This window comes from Mauremys mutica, unplaced genomic scaffold (genome assembly GCF_020497125.1).
Source record: "Mauremys mutica isolate MM-2020 ecotype Southern unplaced genomic scaffold, ASM2049712v1 Super-Scaffold_100046, whole genome shotgun sequence".
In the NCBI taxonomy this organism is placed as follows: domain Eukaryota; kingdom Metazoa; phylum Chordata; order Testudines; family Geoemydidae; genus Mauremys; species Mauremys mutica.
In genome coordinates this window covers 4,138,041-4,152,557 of record NW_025423257.1, presented here as the reverse complement: position 1 = coordinate 4,152,557, position 14,517 = coordinate 4,138,041, and positions in this window count along the sequence as shown.

Genomic DNA, 14,517 nt, shown 5'->3' with positions numbered 1-14,517 from the left:
GAAAACACGAGCTTAAGGAGGCCGAATTTTATTCTGAATTTTATTTGATCCCCACCAGCGACCTGGGCCATCCTTTGGGCTCTCTGGTGAGAACCCTCAGCCTCCCTTCCTCAGTCTCTACCCTGATTGGCTGAGCAGGGGGTTATTGACAAGGAGGAGACTCAGGTCCTTGTTGGTCTCTTTTAAGACCAAGGAAATAAGTCAGAACCAGTTCTATGTTTGACAAATTTTGCTGCTTCTCTACATTAATGGTCTCTGAGTTGTTCATGATTCTCTCTAACATTGCAGTTCTCCTCAAATACTTGCTGAATAATTCCTGTGCACTGTTGTTGGTCTGGAGCTCATCAGAGAGCACTTTATTCAGGTCATTCAATGTCTGAAATTCAAGGTTAGTTTGAAAATCAGGGCTCTTGGGTCCTATTCCCAACTCTGCCACTGACTGGCCGTGTGACCTCAGACAAGTCAATTCTCCTTTCTCAGCCTCAGCTTCTCCCTCTTTCAAGTAGGGATAATAATGATCCTCTCCTACCTACCTCATGGTGGGTGAAGGATGGGGATCCATTGGAGAGTGTCACTAGGAGTAGTGCATAATATGAGGTGTCCTATCACGTTTACTCAGAGCAGATTATGACATAATAGAATAGCTGAAAGTCTATTTTATTTGTATTTTTTTATTTTTAAATTGTTAAGAGCAGCAACGACTTAGCTCAGATTGAAGCATCTTATCTAATTTTTGAGGTCGAAGTGTCTCCTCTTTGTGTGTGACGAGACAATCTAACACACTGTGACAAACAGGAGATGCTTTTGTTTTGCAACAAAATCTTTTTGCAAAGAATTTTCATCCCACTTGTTATGATTTCGAGAAACAAACTGGTTTAGTCTGAATGGGATTTTCTGACAGAAATGGTTTCAATGAAATTTCCCACCATCTCGATTCCTGGGCTCCATCCCTGCCTCTGGGGGTTTGCTGTTTGTTAGAACAGGAGTCGGAACTGGTGGCTTCTCTTTCTGGCTCTGCCACTGCCTTGCTGTGTAGGCCCTTGGGTAGGTCATTTCCCTTCTCTGGACCTCAGGCTCCTCCCCATCTATCCAATGGGAACAGGGACAATTCTCGAGCTCTGGGCAGTCATGAGCCTGAGTGAGATAAGGGGCGATAAAGCCCTCTGTGAAGGAGAAAGGGGAGTTTCACAGTGTTTAGCACCAAGGAATTCTAAAGTTTGCTAAAATGTCTAGTCTGTGGAAACAAGAAATGGTCGGGCCCAAATTTTTTAACCACTGCCTTTTCTAAAGCCCATTCAGGGATGTGAGTCTCTGTCTTTTCGGTACCTGGGGTTCTTTGCCAGCAGGAGAGAAGAGGTTCCTGCCTCCATTTTTGGGGCCTTAACAAATCAGGTGTTGTGCCCCAGTTCTCGTCTGAGATCCCTGAAAAAGAACATCTTCCCATCCATGAACAAGACAGGACCTATCTTTGAAAGGGGAACAAAGAGACCCCTGGGACTTGCAGACTAGCCAGCCTCACTTCCATAGCTGGAGAGATACTGCAATACATTCTTAAACACTCAGTTTGTCAGCAGCACCTACAGGAGAATTTGATTCTTAGGACGAGTGAGCATGGATTTGTCAAGAACAAATCATCCCAAACCCATCCTCTTTCCTTCTTTGGCAGGGTTCCGGGCCTAGTGGAGGTGGGTGAACAGTAGATGGGATGTATCTCGGGGTTACTAAGGCTTTTGACACAGTCCCGCAGGACATTCTCACAAGCAAACGAGGGAAATGCGGTCCAGCTGCAATCAGTGTCATGTGGGTGCAGAGCTGGTTGAAAGCCCAGACTCCAAGGGCCCTTCTCCATGTTTGGCTGCCCAATGGAGAGGGGGCACCTAGTGGGTCCGGCAGGGATCAGTCCGGGGTCCAGTACTATTCAATAGTTTCATGAATGATTTGGAAAATGGAGTGGAGATCATGCTTCTAAAATGTGCAACTGACACCAAGCACTTTGGAGCTCAGGATTGGAATTCAAAACGCCCTTAACAAATTGGAGACTTGGTCTTCTTGAGCCAAACCCCATGGCTGGGCCCCTCTCTCTAGACTGGGCTGAAGTGAAACCCCAGAGCCAGACACTCCTCCTCCTGGGCAGTGCGCTCTGACCTTGAATGGTCAGATGCTGCTTAGCGCTGTCAGAGCAGCTTTGGCTGGGGGATTCTCCCAGCACTTTCCAATAGCGCAGGGGTCGGCAACCTTTATTATCAAAAGAGCCATTTTGTCCCCTCTTCCACTAAAGAAAAATAGTCTGGAGCCGCAAAACATATAACACTGCTTATAAACTTTTAAAAGTTTTAATCTTTTTTTAATTTTACCTGTTACAACAACAGAATACAACAAACAGAAGTGTAGTGTGCATGTGTAGGCCTACTTTGAAATAAATTAAACACTGAACTATGCAGGCCTTTTTGAGTCCTTCCCGTATTTGTGTAAAATTAAAATAAAACGTAGCCCACTTTAATATAAAAAAACATATATTTGCAGCTTAGCAGTTTTAAAAAAGTAAACATAAAATTAGGAACGTTTTTTGACAAGTCCATTTCAGTGTGCTCTCATCCTCTTCGGGTTTCTTTCTCGGCCAGCAATCAACCGAAGCACCTGAACATATAATTAAAAACTACATCAGCTCCGGGTCTGAAATAAATGTTTTTTTCTGAATAATAATAGCCTATTAAATGTTAGTGTTCTCACCTGTTTAATGTGACTTCAGTTTCTGAAGCTCGATGCTGATCTTCCCTATGTTGGAGCTGTAAGATGTGACTTTGATCTTCACACAGGACTGTAGGCTCTCATTTGTGAGGCGGGAGCGATATTTGGACTTTATGAAGTTCATGCTCGAGAAAACTTGCTCGCATAAGTATGTTGAGCCAAAGATGGACAGGACTCCAAATGCATACTTTTTCATGTTTATATACATGTTGGGAATGGCACTCCATGTTTCAAAAACAAGTTTGTAGGGTTTGGGGAGGTTTTCAATATCATTCCATTTGTGCTCTTTAGCAAGAGTGGCCTTCTGACGGGCGACTTCTTCAAGATCCGCTGTCAGGCTTTTGAACTTGGACACCCATAAGTCTTTATCCGCTATGTCGGCCAGTTCAATTTCAAGATTGGGCTGACTTATCTCTGTGAATGCGGATATGTTCAGCAGGGATGGGTCAATGTCCAGCGGTGTGACAGGGAAGGACAGAGTGTTTTTTTCCTTTCTGAACTCGCTGAATCTTTCTCCAAATGCAGCTTGCATTGCCATAATTGCACGGTGTAAATAATCACAATTTATGTGATTGTTCTCTTCTTTGAACTCTCTCAGGAAGGGGAAGTTAGAGAGCGTACCTCTCTGTACATCTCTGGCAAACACTGTCATCTTGCGCTCAAACGCCTGAACATCCTCCAGCAACTGCAGGGCCGTGCTTCCCTTTCCCTGGAGATTTTTATTCAGCGTGTTTTAAATGACTTGTCATATCCACCATGAAATAAAACTTTTCCAGCCAATCGAGGTCTCCCAGTTCGGGATAGCTGAGGCCTTTGCTTTCCAAGAAGGTTTTCACATGTTCCAGACAAGCAGCGAAGCGTTTCAGCACGTCTCCCCTTGACAGCCACCGAACTCTGTTGTGCAGCAGGAGATCCAAATATGCGCTCTCGACTTCATCTAACCATGAACAAAACTGTCGGTGGTTTAACCCGTTTGCAATTATTTGTTCACTATCTTAATAACGAGGTTCATCACTTCCACACATTCAGGGGGGAATGTTTGAGCGCACAGTGCTTCTTGGTGCAAGATGCAGTGAAACGTCATCAGCTCTCGATCCAGCGACTTTTGAAGTAAATTCACAAAGCCCTTCTGTGCTCCTCTCATACAGGGTGCACCATCAGTAGACACTGACACCAGGTGAGTGGTGTTTATTCCTTTGGCTTTTAGACAACTCAAAACAGCCTCACAAATGTCCTGTCCCCACGTTTGGCCCTTTAGCGGTATGAGTTCAATCAGTTCTTCCTGCGGCCCATCAGAGTTCACATATCTGCATAACAGTGCTGTCTGCTCAATATCGTTTACATCACTTGACTCATCACAGGCAATTGAATATGCTTGAGCTGAATTGATGTCATCAATTTGCTTACTGGTGATGTTTGTTGCCATTTTAATGGTCCTGTCCTTGACGGTCTTTGCAGAGAGAGGCATTTCTTTAATTTTCTGAATAATTTCCTGTTTGTTTTTGAATTCGGAGAATAGATGCTCTGATATTTTTATGAACGATTCTTTCATGTATTCTCCATCTGTGAACGGCTTCCCCCTCCTTACGATCTCATGAGCTGCCACAAAACTAGCAGCTGTAGTTGAGTTTGGAGAGTTGATCCACTTCTTGAAAGTATGTTTGCTCTGCTCAACTTTCCGTAGTAGTTCCGAAATCGCTCTCTTTCACCCATCTTCAGTTGGGTACTTTTCAGAAAATGCTGAGTGCTTGTTTTGAAAATGTCTTTCAACGTTACATTTTTTGTTGTTTGCTAATTTCTCGCCACATATCAAGCACACAGGTAAGCCAGCGTCGTTGGCAGTGAAGGCAAAGGAATCTGTCCATGCAGAATTAAACTCTCTATTTTCTTCTGAGATTTTTCTTTTTTGGGATGTATTCATGGTTAGCTTACCGCGGGGGTCGCACACTCAAGAAGCCGCCTGCAGGTAAAGGCGAGGGCTATAGACGTGGATGTGACACATATTTTAATTTACAAATTATAAAATCTTTTTAAAAATTCAATGTTAAAGTATCACCTCGAACTCCAAGATAACTGTGCAACAAAATAAAAATAAAATATATAAATAAAAATTAAATTAATAAATAACCGTTATTCTTTTTTTTTCTTTTTTTTTTTCTTTTGTCAAGGCTGAAGGGAGCCACAACAAGGAGGCTGAAGAGCCACATGGGGCTCCGGAGCCGTGGGTTGCAGACCCCTGCAATAGCGGGAAGGTACGAAATCCCCATTTGCCTGCTGGGGACGGAGCCCTAGAGCGGGGAGCAACTTGCCCACAGTCCCCCAGGAAAAGGAAAACAACCAGCAGTGGAACCAATAGGAAACCCAGCAATGGAACCCAGGAGTCCTGGGGGTGTGCTAGGGTGACCAGATGTCCCAATTTTATAGGGACAGTCTCAATTTTGGGGTCTTTTTCTTATCTAGGATCCTATTACCCCCCCCCCCACTCCCTGTCCCGATTTTTCACACTTGCTGTCTGGTCACCCTCGGGTGTGCACATGTGTGGGTCCCAGCTGCTCCCTGCCCCCCTCATTGAAGCAGGTGTGCAGGGTTACTGCCCTGGGAACTGCAGGGCACCAGTGGCCATGGGGCTGGCTGGAGGCAGGGCAGGGGCTGATTGGAGGTAGGGTCTGGCTGCAGGGAGGGCATGGGGTGCGGGGCTGGCTGGAGACAGGGGTGTGTGGGGCAGGCTGGCTGGCTTCAGGCAGGGACGCGGGGGGGTGCATCAGGGGTTGGCAGGGCTGGAGACAGAGGAGTGCGGGACTGGCTGGCTTCAGGCAGGGGGGTGCGGCAGGAGTTGGCTGGAGACAGGGCAGGGTGTGCATGGCTGGGGGTGTGTGGGGGCTGGCTGGCTTTGGGTGGGACCACAGGGGGGTGCGGCAGGAGTTAGCTGGAGACAGGGCAGGGGTGTGGCAGGGGCTTGCTGTGGGCAGAGGGTGTGGGGCTGGCTCCAGGCAGGGCAGGGAAGATGCGGCTGGTGCGGGCAGGGCAGAGGGTGCAGGGCTGGCTGCAGACAGGGGCTGGCTGCAGGCAGGGCATGGGGTGCGGGACTGGCTGCAGACAGTGGCTGGCTGCGGGCAGGGCAGGGGGTGTGGAGCTGGCTGTGGGCAGGGCAGGGGGTGCAGGGCTGGCCGCAGACAGGGGCTGGCTGCAGGCAGGGCAAGGGGTGCGGGGCTGGCTGGAGGCAGGGCAGGGGGGTTCAGCAGGGGCTGGCTGGAGCCGGGGCATGCGGGGCTGCCTGGAGACAGGGGCTGCCTGCAGGGAGGGCAGGGGGTGGAGGGCTCACTGAAAATGTACCGAGAGGTATTTTAATGTGAAGATAACACCATGGTTACCAGGTGACTGGCACATCCTGGGTTAAAGAAAGGAAGGGACCTGGAGTTAATAGTCTGAAGTATTTGTGTTACCAACCCTGTCACTGCCTGACCCCCCGTCAGTGCGGAGCAGGTGTGTGCGTTGCTGGGTGGAACGCACAGACTCCTGCAGAGCAGGGGCAGCTGTTTCCATGGCAGAGAGCCTGGCACTTAGGAGACTTTCTTGACTTGCTGTTTTGAAGCAATTCAGTAAAATAACGGTGGAGCTACAATGTCTGGTCCAAAATTTCAGCGCCCTGGTGCAAAAACGCTATTTTAGGATCTAAACAGGAGGCTTCCAGCGCTAGGACACCTGACCAGAGAGCTCAGTGGGGGCGTAACAGCTGCTGACTCTGAGGGTCCTGGGCTAAATCCACTTGCAGGTGGAGGCGTTTCGATTTATTTGATCGATAATGAGGAAGGTGAAGATTTAATCGCAGGTATTTTTAGTAAATGTCATGGGCAGATCATGGGCAAAAACCAAAAGCTCATTGCCCATGACCCGGCCATGACTTATACCATAAATACCCCTCACTGAATCTTGGGGAGGGAGGCCCAGGGGGTCCGTGGCACCAGCTGTGGGCGCAGGGAGCCAATGGGGCCCGTGGCACCATGTACTGGGGGAGAAGCCCCGGGGACCCACTACCACTCCAGATGCTGCCAGGTCAGGGGAGCCCCAGAGGCCAGCCCTGCTCCGGCCACCTCTGGACAGGTGCCAGGAGCCACTGAGCTGTGGCTGCTCCTGCCACCCTTGGAACCACTGCTCAGGCTGCCCCCAGGCCAGCTGCTGGGGCAGCCACGGAGTCAGCCGCAGTGGCCACTGCAGAAGCCACAGAATCTATGACTTGTGCAGCCTCCGTGACACAGAGGGATCCCTACTAAAGAGACAAACCCCTCCCTGCTGTGACTGCAGCTCCTGGAAGGAAAGAGAAGAACAGAAAGTGAAGAGAGAAGGAAAGAGAGAGACTCCCTGTCACCTCTCTCCCCTGCTCCCTCCCCCTTGTATTCTGTAACCCCATCTCACTGGGTTCCCTGTGCTGGTGCCATGGGGGCGACACTAGAGTTCTGGGGATTTGGGGGGAAGGGAAGGGGGCTCTTCACTTCTCAGCATTTCACACAAATTTGTCTTTGAGCTGACATTTCTCCTGTGAGGCCTCTCAGTCAGAGCTGTACCCCACCCCCTTCAGTGGGGGTGTGTGTAAATTGCCGAGCAGGCAGAGAAGTCGCCAATAAAGGGTCATATTGATCTGGTGACTGGTTCTGACCGGGGTCACACGTCCTCTGACACAGGCTCATGTGCAGAACATGGGAGCTCTGGCTTGTCCTAAATGCTGTAGACTGTGAGTTCCTGGAAAGGGCAGGGGAGAGGGAGCAAGAGGAGAAAGGCAGAGACATTGGAGACAAGGAATTGGGGGGAGAAGATGGAGAGAACAGAGAGACAATAAATGATTGAAGCGGAACAGGTGTCCCAACTCCATCTTGCTCATCACAGGTGTTCAGAGAGATAGGAAGTTGCAGGTTTTCCAGTGTCAAGTCTGAACTTTAATTCTAACAATGTGCGTTGAAATATCAAGGGGATCTCCACATACCTGATCTCTTCCCCCCTCCCCTTTTTTGTATTAATTTTTATTTTGACGTGTTTGGCTTAACCGTGATCGTCTCTTTCCCCACCTGTATTGCAACTTGGGGGTTATGTTTATTTTGCCTCCCTGTTGTTCATGTCATTATAATTATAACAGCAAAGGAATCTGCAGGAGCAAAAACTGACTCAAAACTTCATGTCCCCATCATGCCGGAACATCCTACAAACAGCTCACGCAGCTGGAATCATAACACGCAAGGCCAGGGGACGGAAGATGCAGGTTTCCAAGTGTTCTGTCTTTCTCAGATGATACATTCCAGCCCCTTGTGTGCCTCCATCCTGTATGACCTGCTGGACTTCAAAACATTTATTGTCTCATTCTATAGATAATGTGATTGTAACACAATGTGACTGAAATTAAACCACTTCCAGATGAGGAAACAACAGAAGAGAAAAGCCATTATTGCATTAGCTGGGAATCAAACCCAGATGAATTGCTTGGAAGACACCTACGCACACCACTATACCACCAATGCGTCTGGCAGAAGTAGCTTTCCTGCAGGCTCTGTGCGCTGGCAAAGGGGGTGACACATGACCACGGAGTTAGTGAGCAGGGTGGATGGGCTGGAAGCTGCCTGACAGCTGGGAGCAGAGTTAGGATCCCAGAGTGACTGAAAGGGGGCAAAGGTGAAAACAGATCTCATTGGGAGCGGGCCCCACACCCGCCCCGCCCCTAGGAGAGGGGAACTGAAGCTCAACTTCAATCACAGAAAAATATTCCCTGAGAAGGAAGGGGACAGCTTGTTTTAAAGACCAGGTTTGTGTTTGTTCCTGCTACACACGGAGGGGCTGGGTAGTGCTGATTCCAGCCCCCAGACTCTGGGAGGATAAGGAACAAATTCAGGCTGCCAGTGACCTGCAGGAGGGAGATGATCTTTTGACAGTGACCAACGCCTCGTCCTAAAGGCCTTTGTCTGCCCCCTTCCAGTGACTGTTTGGCACAGGAATGCAGCCCCCACTCCTGGGGAAATAATATTTCTGTGCAAAACACCAAAGCTTTTAACAGAAAGGAAGAAAAGGAAATGGCCACATGATAGGACTAGGACATAAGGAATGAAACACAAGATCCTTCTCCATGTGCATTGACTTTTAACCTTGTTTGTGGTGGTGTTGTATCCATGTTGGTCCCAGGGGTCCTCTGGGGCGCCGGGCATTGGCCACTTTCAGGAGAGTGGGCTAGATGAACTGGTCCGACTCAGTGTGGCTGTTCTTATGTTCTAACTGCTGGTTATGGAAGAGATGACCTTACAGGTTACACAGAACTGAAGAAGGGTGCTGGGTTAGCTCCACAGCTTGTCTCTTTCACCAACAGAGGTTGGTCCTCTTACCCTCATCACCTTGTCTCTCTTGGACTCTGAAAAGTGTTTTCTCTCCACTCCCCTTGGAGAGACGTTAAGTTTCTCTTTGGGCAACTATCAGGCTAAAGAAATTGTATTGACTGTGACACTAGAATTGAAGATTTAATATTATAAATAAAAGAGTCTAAACCTGAGGTTCTGGTTTTCACATTGGTTTTTCTAACTCAGTTCCCAATTCTCTTCTAGAAAGGCCTCCAGGACGCCTGCCCAGCCCAGCAAAAGTGGCCAGGAGAAAGCCCACACAGCTGCTCTTTCAGGTACTTGAAGGCTGCTATCAAATCCCCCCTCACTCCGTCAGTCCCCAGTCTGTGGCAGTGCCTGGGATTCTTCCGTCCTAAGTGCAGGACTCTGCACTTCTCCTTGTTGAACCTCCTCAGATTTCTTTTGGGCCAATCCTGCAATTTGTCTAGGTCACTCTGGACCCAAACCCTGTCCTCCAGCGCTTGGATTCTTTACATGCTTTCACAGAGCAAATAGCACATGTTCCATGATTTCATAGGGCAGAGTTTTGTGCCATCGGGAGCTTTCCCTGTGTGAATTTGACAGGTGGATCAACATAGAGACACATTGTGACCCTTCTCAGGGTGCTGAGGACTGTGAGTCTCCTTGTTGCCAGCTGCCACAAGGAAGAGGGAGTTTTGCATTTGGCAGGTGGATGTTAGTGACCAAACTCACCAGCCTGCTGGAACTCAAGGACCCTCCTCTGAGCTACAGCAGCCACCTTAACCCTTGAGTTCCTTCAATGTGTCCCCCTCTGGGGTCCAGCCCGGATCACCAGATACTTGGTGAAATCCCAGATCCTCTCTTCCCCAAGTATCCCAGGTTACTAGTTTTACTGTGGACCATTGCTACTGTATTTCACACAGCACCTGAGTACAGTTATCGAACAAGCAAAAAATTTATTTAACAATGGATAGAGATTTAAACAAACAAACAAACGTGAGTGATGGAAACCAACTGTTACCAACTAAACAAAGGCAGAAAATGATAGAATAGAAAGGCCAGCACAAAAAACAGAGAGAGGAACAATAAGATACTAAAAGGACAATGGTTGGAACTCTCCATTTCTCTCAGTCTTTGGATTGATGGGTACTAGAGCTGTAGCAACAGTTGAGGAACCAGGGTAAATTAAATCTAAGGTTTGAGCTGCTAGTGAAGCATTTCCCACACTCACTGCATTCATAGGGCCTCTCTCCTAGTGGATTGTTTGATGCCTAATAAGGTGCGAACTGCGATTGAAGGTTTTCCCGCACTTAGTGCATTCATAGGGCCTGTCCCCTGTGTGGATTCTCTGATGTCTAGAAAGGACTGATCTTTGAGTGAAGCTTTTCCCACACTCACGGCATTCAAAGGTCCTCTCCCCTGTGTGGATTCTCTGATGTTGAGAAAGGTCTGAGCTGCTAGTGAAGCTTTTCCCACACTCACTGTATTCAAAGTGCCTCTCCCCTGTGTGGATTCTCTGATGTTGAGAAAGGTTTGAGCTGCTAGTGAAGCGTTTCCCACACTCACGGCATTCAAAGGGTCTCTCCCCTGTGTGGATTCTCTGATGAACAGAAAGGGCCGAGCTGCTAGTGAAGCATTTCCCACACTCACGGCATTCAAAGGTCCTCTCCCCTGTGTGGATTCTCTGATGTTGCGAAAGGTCTGAGCTGCTAGTGAAGCTTTTCCCACACTCACTGCATTCAAAGTTCCTCTCCCCTGTGTGGATTCTCTGATGTTGAGAAAGGTTTGAGCTGCTAGTGAAGCGTTTCCCACACTCACGGCATTCAAAGGGTCTCTCCCCTGTGTGGATTCTCTGATGAACAGAAAGGGCCGAGCTGCTAGTGAAGCATTTCCCACACTCACGACATTCAAAGGGCCTCTCCCCTGTGTGGATTCTCTGATGTTGAGAAAGGTTTGAGCTGCTAGTGAAGCATTTCCCACACTCACGGCATTCATAGGGCCTCTCTCCTCTGTGGATTGTTTGATGACTAATAAGGTGCGAACTGCGATTGAAGGTTTTCCCACACTCAGTGCATTCATAGGGCCTGTCCCCTGTGTGGATTCTCTGATGTACAGAAAGGGCTGAGCTGTGAGAGAAGGTTTTTCCACACTCCCTGCATGTATTTTTTCTCTTTCGCCTGAGGATATCCTGCTGTGTTGTGATTTCCATGAGGACCTTCTGAGTTCCCCAACAGGAAATAAATTTATCCACTTTCTTCCCTGGCTGGTTTCCTTGATCTGTTTTTGGTCTGTGCTGAATCTCCCAGGATTTTCCCTGCTCATGACTCCTGGACACATTCCTTTTCGATCTTTGAGATAATGTTCTGTTTTTACCCACTGGCTCAACATTTTCAGGCTGAGAATTCTGCTCCTCTTTCTCACATGCCATTGCATCACCTGCTGTGACAGAGACAGAAACCTCAAACAGGGATGGAAAGGGGAAGACCAAACAAAACAAGTGCTGAAGACAGGTCAAATAAAAATCAGGAGCTGAACTCCCCCAAACTCTTCCCCCAAATAGGAGAGAGGAGGGGGATGAATTCAGCCTTCACATCCCATCCAAATACGCAGGGGGAAGGGAGGAAGCTACTGCCTGGTGTCTGCTAGGATCTATAGGAAGCCATGAACTATATTTACCCTGAGGATATGACCCCTGCAAGGGACAATAATGAACTGAGAGACCTCCCCAAGGGCTTTGTTGGGCATCCCAGATGTTTCCTTCGGGCACTTACAGATTCTGAGGTGGTTTAATGTTTCCTCACCTGTGCAGGAAGATCTCAGGATCTCGCTTTCCTCTGAACCCTGGAGGTCTGGGACCCATGGCTCTTCCTCTTGTTCCAGCTGGGAGATCACATCAAGTTGGAAAACTAGAAACCCTGCTCAGATGAAAGAAAACAAAGGAGTTCAGTTGATTTCATAAGACTTGGTCATAAAAAAACATTCTATTAATTTAACTTCAGTGCTTAGTGTGACCTGGTGGGCCAGGGGCAGTTCTCACTGAAAATGCCAAAGTTAGGACAGGCTGAAAAAGGGAGAGTAGATGCTCCCAAAACTGATGGTTAACACTGAAGTTAAACTCACCGACCAGTCACCCAACTGTGCTTCTGATCCCCCACACGGGTTATCGAGAAGCTGAAAAAAGAAATCACACGGCCCCCTTTATTGCATCCCTGTTCTCTGACTCCCAATCAGCAACTAGGTCCAGTACAGTGAGAGGTTATTTAAAAACTCTGCTCACATAAACAAAGTGTTCTTCTGACTCCAAAGGGTCAACCACATCACCAGGTCAGTATAGGTTTGGATATTACCCAAAATTCCATCCTTCCAGCCAATCCTTTAACATCTAAACTAAAGGTTTAAACAAAAGTAAGACAGAAAGAAGTTAAATGGGAACGCAGTCAGATACATTCCAAAATGGATATATCAGGTTCTTAGCAGCATTGGTGAGTTGCTGGCTTGAAAGTCCGTCTGGAAGACATCCATAGCTTGGATGGGTCATTCAGTCCTTTGTTCCAGGGTTCAGTTTGTAGAGAAGGTGCTCCAGAGGTAGGAAGGGGGATTGAAGACAAATGGGGATGATGCAGCTGCCCTTTATATTCCTTTTGCCATGTGGCCTGTACTTCCTGTGTCCCAAACACAAGCTTCACAGCACGTGGCATGGAAAAGCCTTGGAGTTCTCATGACACAGGCATACCCCGGCATGTTTTGCTGACTCAATAGGTGTATCCCCTTGGTCCTTTCCATGGGCTCATTGTACAGATGATGACCCTGAATGGGCCATCAAACAGGCTAGGCAGTGTTGATGCCAATATGTCTGGGGGTGTCACCCAGAAACACTGCACAAGTCTGGAAATACAGATATACCCTACATATCTATAATTCACAATACAAAGGTGATACAAACATAGAAACAAAATTATCATACTTGGCAAATCATAACATTTTCACTGACACCTTACATGGCATATCTAGCACGATTCATTGCAATTTTATCAGATTAAATTATTATTTTATTATTAATACCAAAGGGTCTCACAATTCCATACAGTGTCACACTTGGTAAACCAGTGAATTCCCAGGACCAGTTCCCCAGGTCCTTGAAGATGCCGAACACTGTGCTTATGAGGGACTGAAATACCCACATATCTGCTGGGAACACACACACAGACACTGTGTCCGTCTATACCCCTGTGTTCACTCATCTAGAAAATTATGATCAATTTTGTACACAGTATGGCTTGTGAGGTATCATTTGAAAACGCATAACCTACTGAATATTATCCTCCTGTTAAAACGTGGTGTTTTAACAGGAGGATAATATTCAGTAGGTTATGCGTAGTAACACTGTATGTAAAGTTATGAGATTTTACAGTATGATATTACTGAAAAAGTTACAATTCTGGGGAACACCCACAGAGCAGTTCCTCAGAGACAGCAAGGCGAACAGCTGGTCAAACAGCCATTCTTCTGCAGGGGGAAGGTGGGAAGAAGACATTTACATTCCATCACAGGGACCACTTGAACTTGTTGTGGAAAATGACCACACGATTGATTTTGAACCAGCACAGCCTGAGGCTCTTTTTTTGGTTAAAAGTGCGCAGGGGGCAACAGCTATTGGAATACTGTCCCCCTGAGCTAAAAATCACACAAGCCTTTTAAAGCTTAAAACCCCAAACAATGACACATACGTTGCACGTTAATGTCCTTATTTGGAATATATTGCAAAATATGATGCAGGTCAAAAGCAAGCTGAACAATCAGTTTTCCATATTCAGCCTTTCCTGTTATTGTTATTACACCTGGTGATATGGGAGCAAGACTCTCCATGTCTCAAGAAATGTCACTACCAACCTAGGCCATTTTCACATGCTGGGTGCAATCCAGAGCAGTGAGGAGTTGTGTCATCTGTAATCCTGGGTGAGATTCAGTATTCTGCTGCTGGAGCTCCCCTGTCTGGATACCCTCAGCCAGCATTCAAGGACGCACCGAGTGTCTGTGTGATAAGTAACCCTGGACCGGGAGCTCTGACTCCAGTCACTTGCTTGTTACATCCCAAGCACATTCTGGTTTGGGTAGAGAAGGCTCAGGGTTTGAGAGAAGGCCGGGGGTAGGAAGCTTCTGTTCGTTATGCTGGACCTAACCCCCAGTTTTACTTGAGCAAACAGGAGATATTTGACACTGCGATACGGCTCCTGTGCTCTGTTCCCAAAGTGTTCTGCAGCAGGGGAGGGTCTCTGGTAGTGTGTGTGTGTCACTGGCATATTGGGGTGATGCTGCCAGGGCCGGCTCTAACAGTTTTGCCGTCCCAAGCAAGAAAAAAGGAGCGCCGCCCTGCGCCCGCGAGCGCTGCCCGACCCCTCCCTGAGCGTCGCGCCGCCCAAGTCCCCGCCCCCCCAGC